Genomic DNA, 7,203 nt, shown 5'->3' on the forward strand with positions numbered 1-7,203 from the left:
CGTAAGCATCGTAATATACATATATATACCTCCACATATTTTAGGAATGTCGTATATAATTAATTCACGGAGAAAAAAATTAGAAAACCTACCTTTAAGCTTCCAAAGCTATGGTTGCCTCCTTCTCACATTTTGTTTTTCCTATGCTGCTGATATTTTTGGATAATGAACAACTTAAGAGTCATTTACACATATATATATATGAGGTGACACGTGTCATCCCCTAAGGGTGACACATGTCAGGACCTTATTGGGCCACCTCAAACATGCGGCCAATGGGGTGCTGCCATGTGGCAGTGGGGTCCACCTCCCCCAAGCAGGTGGGTCACCTACTTGAACCCAAGCAGGTGGGTCACCTGCTTTCTTAAGGTGCTTTCACGTGTCACCCTCCTAGGCTGCCACGTGTCCAATTTTTTTCCTCCCTCATGGGTTCGTAATCCCATCTTATTTTAAGAGCCTATGTAATCCATGCTATGTAAGCTTGGTACGTACTCCAATAGCTTAAGTATGTAAGACTTCCAAGTTATTAGCTTACATAAGTAAATCGAGTCCTACGACTCATTACTTGGCCTCCTATTCCTTCTGAATTCTTATGATTCACTTTCCAACCTTCTCTACTACGGGGTATCACATCCTCTCTTCGTTGGAGTCATTTTATAGTATCGTAGCATATCCGGTTCATATGATAATGTCCAAGGAACTTATGAGACATTTCAAGTTTAAAAATGGTGGGGTATAATATCCTTCCCCCCTTTAGAACATTTGTCCCCGAATGTTAAACAAAACTTCCCTTAGAACTTATACAAACCATAGGGGGATTCATTTCTATTTCCCTAACACATATTTCCATCGAAGTATTCAGTATACGAGTTTCAAGAGTTGGGGTTATCTGTTGTCATTAGGAATGGGTACGAATACTGGTGTTTTATGTCCTCTTTTTAATTTCTCAGGTCATCCCCTTTTCTGGTTTTGGTTTTGTCACAGTACCTTGATGGAAGGCACGTCCTCAGTTCGTAACCTTCCAATTTGCCAATCGAAGATGGCAATAAGTTTCTCCTAGTAGGATACCTCTTTCATCTCATGGACTTCATTTATGAGACATACTATGGGTGGATCACTAGTACCTTTGCGACACATCTATATCTGATAGACTGGCGTATGGTTTCCAAATCAGGTGGTGAGCTCAACTTACCAGCCACGTTGCCCACCTTACACGCAACCTAGTACAGTCTAATATATTTTGGGTTAAGTCCCCTTTTCTGGGTGACTCCATTATGAACATCCAATCATCCATTTGAACTCTGAATATCGATGTCAATTATCTGTATATCATTTCTGCCGACTCTGAGTTGTTATTCAATAGTTTGCTTAATCCTGTTTGGCTTCTGTCACGACCCAACCCTATGGGCCGCGACTGGGGTCCGACCTGGACCCCCGTTTGCGTAACTGTCGACTATAGACAAATTGGACTATGAATAACATGATACTGTTCACAAAAACCTCAATGGGTTAAAACCTTTTTCATGTTCATACAGCCTCCTAGATATAGAACCCAAACACATAAACCCAGTGGGTGATAAAATATTCATCCACGTGTGGCCTCTTTCATTTGCATCCTGTCATGAAAGGGAAAGCCAGTCGATAAGGCTGCCATAACATAATCGTTTTTACAATATATCGCATAGGCATAACCGAAATAAACTCCTAAACAATCCACACACATATGTCTATAGACCTCTAAGAATAAGAACGACAACATATGGCGGGATAGGTCCCCCACCGTATCCCTGCATAAACAAATATATACATTGTAGGACCAGTACTCAAAAGCTAGGCTCCGAAATAGTGAAGCACTTCAACATAGCTGAGCGGAAATCCTAAGCTGGCGGATCTCCGAAAATGAACATATGTACCTGCGGGCATGAAACGCATCCCCCGAGAAAAGGGGGGTCAGTACGATACATGTACTGAGTATATTAGCATACATAACTAAGATAATAACTGAAACAGGGATGCAGGAAACCAAGTATAGCATTTAATAGGGTACTGTACCCGCATCTCATAAAATAAAGTCATGTATACCATTATCACGTACCGTATCCGGCCCGCTCGGGGACTCGGTGTTACAAACACATCATCTATCATGATAGGCATATGCATATTATTAGCACTGAGGAACATACAGCCCGATCCATATATATAGCAAGCACATGCCGAGGAACGACGGCCCGATCCATATGTCACATGATAATGCCGAGGTACGATGGCCCGATCCATATATATAATGCATAATAATGCCGAGGTACGACGGCCCGATTCGTATAATGTATAATAATGCCGAGGTATGACGGCCTGATCCGTATAATGCATAAGATGTTGTGGAACGAATGACCCGATCCTTACATAGTAACCTGTGCCGAGGTACGTTCGGCCCGATCCATATATATATATAATAATGCATATACGTGCACACAAAACTCTGTAACATATCAAACATCCCTTAGATACCATCATAAAGCATGTTCAAGAGCCCCTAGGTATAGGAGCTTACACATCCCAACACTATTCAACCTATAGGAGGCTCAAGGGTCGTAGTTCAACTACTTTAAGGCCCTTATCATTCAGAAGTGGGTACAAGTTATGAGTTACGTCCAGAATCTATAAATGGAGCTATCTCCAAATCCATGTTCTATAGTACCTATCGTCCAGTCTTTCTAGAAGTAGGAAAAGACAAGCTCTACATGTACCATTTCCTATCACATGGAAGACTTTGAAAAAGTAATGACTCAACTTGTTACAGGAGTTCTAATAAGTAGGAAGTGAACAAGAGTCTTAACTCACCCTCAGAGTTTTAAGAGTGGAATAACTTCAAACTTCATATATACAATACTTACATCTCAGTCATGCCATCAGAGAGGAAGAATAACTTTACATATACTAGCTCTCAGCATATAGAAAACTTGAGGAATGGAATCTTAACTACTTTAAGAGTCTTAACATTCAACAGTGAACACGAATTATGAATCATGAATCATGTTCAGAGCTCATGAATAGATTTACTCCAAGCTTCATACACATATCACTTGTCACTTAGATCTAAGACATGCCCAGAAGAAAGAACAGATAAGCTTTACATACTTATACCAAAACATGCCAAAAGAAGGAATAGCTTTACATACTTATGCCAAAAACATGCCAAAAGAAAGCTTCACATACCTCGTATGGACTTCTCTTAATCATGTCCACGTCGTCGTCCTCCAAACCTATTTAACATGGAAGTAATATGAGTATCAACCCTTCTTAACTTTCCAGCATCTTAGGTTACACCTTAGTATTAATGGAGTATATTTCCTTAGTCGTTTCCTCGACTAGTTCTGTTATTTGCTAAGGCGTCGACAAAAATTGGACAGCACCTCCCCTATAATGTATCCTATCCGAATTTCTGATTAGGTCCCTAAGACCTACAGCCAACCAACAACAACAACCTGCAGCATATGTTTAAGCAATTCACACCAACAATATACAACATAAACTCCAAACGACTTATTCAAAAATACGATATCACAATAGGGCATCTTAGCCTTTATTTTGTAACGCCCTTAATTATACGCAACGAGGGGTCGTGTGGATTCAACCAGCAGCACCCTAACCCACATTAGAACATATTTAGGCCCTGCAATGACACATCACACCCCTGCAGCAGCACCTCACACGAACAACACTATCCTTCGACGATAATTTAACTATAGCAATTCTAGTTTAGTTTATTTCGAACGTCGAGCATTTCTACGACATTCTTAAACTTCCAGCAGCATAAAAGGGGTGTAATACACTATATAACAACACCATAAACTCCAATTTAAAAGGGAAGGCCTTACCTTACATTAAACTTGTCAAACTCGCCAAAACTATCAAAACACGAAATCTGGACAGCCCACTGTCTTATATTGTCTCTTAGTTTCGGAGGGGTAATTGTGGGAAACAGGATTTGTGGCCTCAATGAAAGTTATAGACATGTGTCTCAAGGTCGCAAAAAATTTTGAATTACCCCTACAGCAATTTTGTACGAAAATATATGCCCAAATACTCACAGCTGTCCCTGTAGGATTTTCAAAACAAAATCTGGGCAGCAGCTCCCCCAAGCTTCACCACCATTTGTCAAGCAGAGAAAAGCAAAACTGGGTTGTAGAGTCTAAATGAAAGTTGTATCTCTATTAAATAGATTTCCAAAACATCTTTAATAACCCAAAACTAAGCTGTACACAAGAAGTTATACCAATATTACTAACAACTGTCCTATTCAAAAATGGGTTTATTGACAAAAATGAGAAATTCCTCGAAATCCCAACTATAAATTTTACGTTGTGAAACCCCTCTATATCAACGTAGGATACCCTAAATAATTAATTCACAGATTGAAAACGGAGGCCTTACCTTATTCTTGTGGCTGCCGTGACTCTCTCTTCTCTCCCTCAAGTTTTCTCCAATTTTCCTTAAGTTTAGATGCTGAAAAATGACTTCCTTAGTCATATTTTCTGCATATATATCCAACTTTTAGAGGTTACATGTGGCAACCCCTAGGGGTGACACGTGGCATCCCCCTATGGTGCCACCTCATTGATGCATCCAACCCAAATCCGTCATGTGGCAGCGTGGGACCCACCTAGGTGCGTCACCTGCTTGCTTCGCTTTCGTAACATTGAAAACTAGTTTTTTTTTCTCCCTTTCGTAGGTTCGTCATCTCGTCTTATTTTAAGAGCCTATGTAATCCTTGCTACGCAAGCTTGGTATGTCCTTAAGCAACTCAAGTATGTAAGACGTCTAAGTTGGTAGCTTACGCGAGTCAATCGAGTCCTACGACTCATTTTTCGGCCTCCAACTCCTTTCGAATTTTTATAACCCTATTTCCAATCTTCCTTATTATGAAGCATTTCGTTCTCCTTTCCTTGGAGTTATTTGATAGCATTATGAACTATCCGACTCACATAACGACTTTTAAGAAACTTAAGAGCCTTCCCAGAAACTTGAGAAGCTTAAGAAGCCTTCTAAGGTACCAAAGTACGTGGTGTAACATCCTTCCCCCTTTAGAACATTCGTCCCCGAATGTTAACTAGCCTCATAAGGTCTTACGAGTGCTTCAGGATTGTTCTGTACTGGCTACCATTCATAGGCCTTGTATTAACTCATATGGTCTATTTAAGAAGGTAGATTACCTGTAGGCATAAGGAACAGGTGATATTTCTTTTCCATTACTTCTTTCTAGTTCCTTTACCACACATCATATTCTACCCTTTACACGAACATGTGTAGGAGGTTAAAGTAGCCCAAAAGATGCTTTAGCATCACCATACTAGTTTGTACGTAAACCTGTATCATTTCTTACTTCCTTCCTCTACTTATCCTTGAGTTTCCTCATATTCCAGTATAGGAGAGATCTCTTATCATTTCCTTGTTTTGCTGCTTGTGCACCACAATATTAGTAGTCAGTAACTTTGTTACCAACATCTCACCTTCAATCGAGTATAGCCTGGCTATTCCTTACAGTATGTTTAAGTTTTCATCGTAATTCTCTTGTTGTATTCATCCCCTTTGTATGAACCTATTCTTTGATGTCATACTATTCAAGTCCTTATTATTAATTCCCCGCACTGTCTCCGGTATCATAGCTTCTATCCGTTTATTGCTGGCCTTTAGATCTTATTAAGTCGTGCCAGTATGGGATCTCACTTGAAGCCACTTCCCCCCTTTAGGGTGTACCCATGTCACTATCTGTTGTGTTCTACCTTACGCCCTTATTTCCAATTTTTCAATATGTATGATTCTTTTCCAACACATTCGGTATACTGCACCATATCTATGCCTTCCTTTATCTCTTCCGTACCTTTGGTTGCCTAGGTACGACAACTTAACACAATCATGAGGTGCTAATCCAGTCTAATTATGGGTACTCGAGTCATGTAGCAATTTATTCGAAGCCACTTTCTCACAAGGCTTTACTTATTTTCATAACTATCCTCATTATATTCACATCATATCCTGTTCACATTCTACCCCATAGTATAACACTTCTTAACCTTTTTCACGATTCTTACTATGGGTTACTTATCCTTCTTAGTTAGTCTTATCCTTAATATCTCACAAGCTGTCTTATTAACACTTCACTTTCGTCACAATTCTTTTCCCCTTGTACTCTTGTTTTAACCATACTGTTACTTCTTTCAACTATAACTCGTCATAGTTTATCCCTGTGTATTCAGGCGATGCCTTAATATATTGTTTTATCCAGATCTATCAATCTTCTCTAAATCATCTTCTTTGGCTTATAAGTCTTTTCCAATTTCGTTCTACTATACCAGTATCGACCTCCTAGTTTCTATTGCCATCAATTTAGTAATTAACTCATTTCTAGAGGTCATCTATACTTGTAGTTTAATCAAATCTCATCATTGTTATGGGCACAACCTTTCAAGATATACTACAGCCCTGTATCTCATTCTCTTCTTATTTCTAGGAAAATTTGGGCAGAGTTTCCTCTGTATTTCTTATTATCTCAACACCTGCACGCAGAAAATGCCAACAATGCCTCACAGGGGCAACACGCATAAAGATACATATATATGTATCATATCACGTCATATCGCAGCCTCACAGGGCGCCCAATATCAACAATAGTATAAACTAATGGACTTACCTTGTATGTCCAACTTGAACTGCACCTGTTTAGACTTTCCGTCTACTTTTCCTTTCAATTTTCAACTTTACATGTCAACCATAATTCAATACCTTACCTGGCACCTATCATTCGTGCCTTTCTTACTTGCATGCTGTGTAACTTCCAATATCGTCAGTAACCTTCTTATATTGATGTTGTCCTTCTGCTGAAATCATAAGTTAGTATGAGAAATTTCATTAACTATGACTCGGCTCTATCGCACGATCATAGATATGAAAGAAAGGTAACATCCTAAATATCCTGTAGCCTCTTGTCTATAGATGTGGTGCACAACACACCAATAAACAAGACTCTACTAGACACGGTCTGTAGACACTCCAAGGATGAACTGCTCTGATACCACTTCTGTCAAGACCCAACCCCGTGGGCCGCGACTGGGGTCCGACCTGGACCCCCGTTTACGTAACTATCAACTATAGACAAATTGGACTATGAATAACGTGATACTGCTCACAAAAACCTCAATGGGT

The sequence above is a fragment of the Solanum dulcamara genome, chromosome 5 (assembly GCF_947179165.1).
Source record: "Solanum dulcamara chromosome 5, daSolDulc1.2, whole genome shotgun sequence".
NCBI classification, from domain to species: Eukaryota; Viridiplantae; Streptophyta; class Magnoliopsida; order Solanales; family Solanaceae; genus Solanum; species Solanum dulcamara.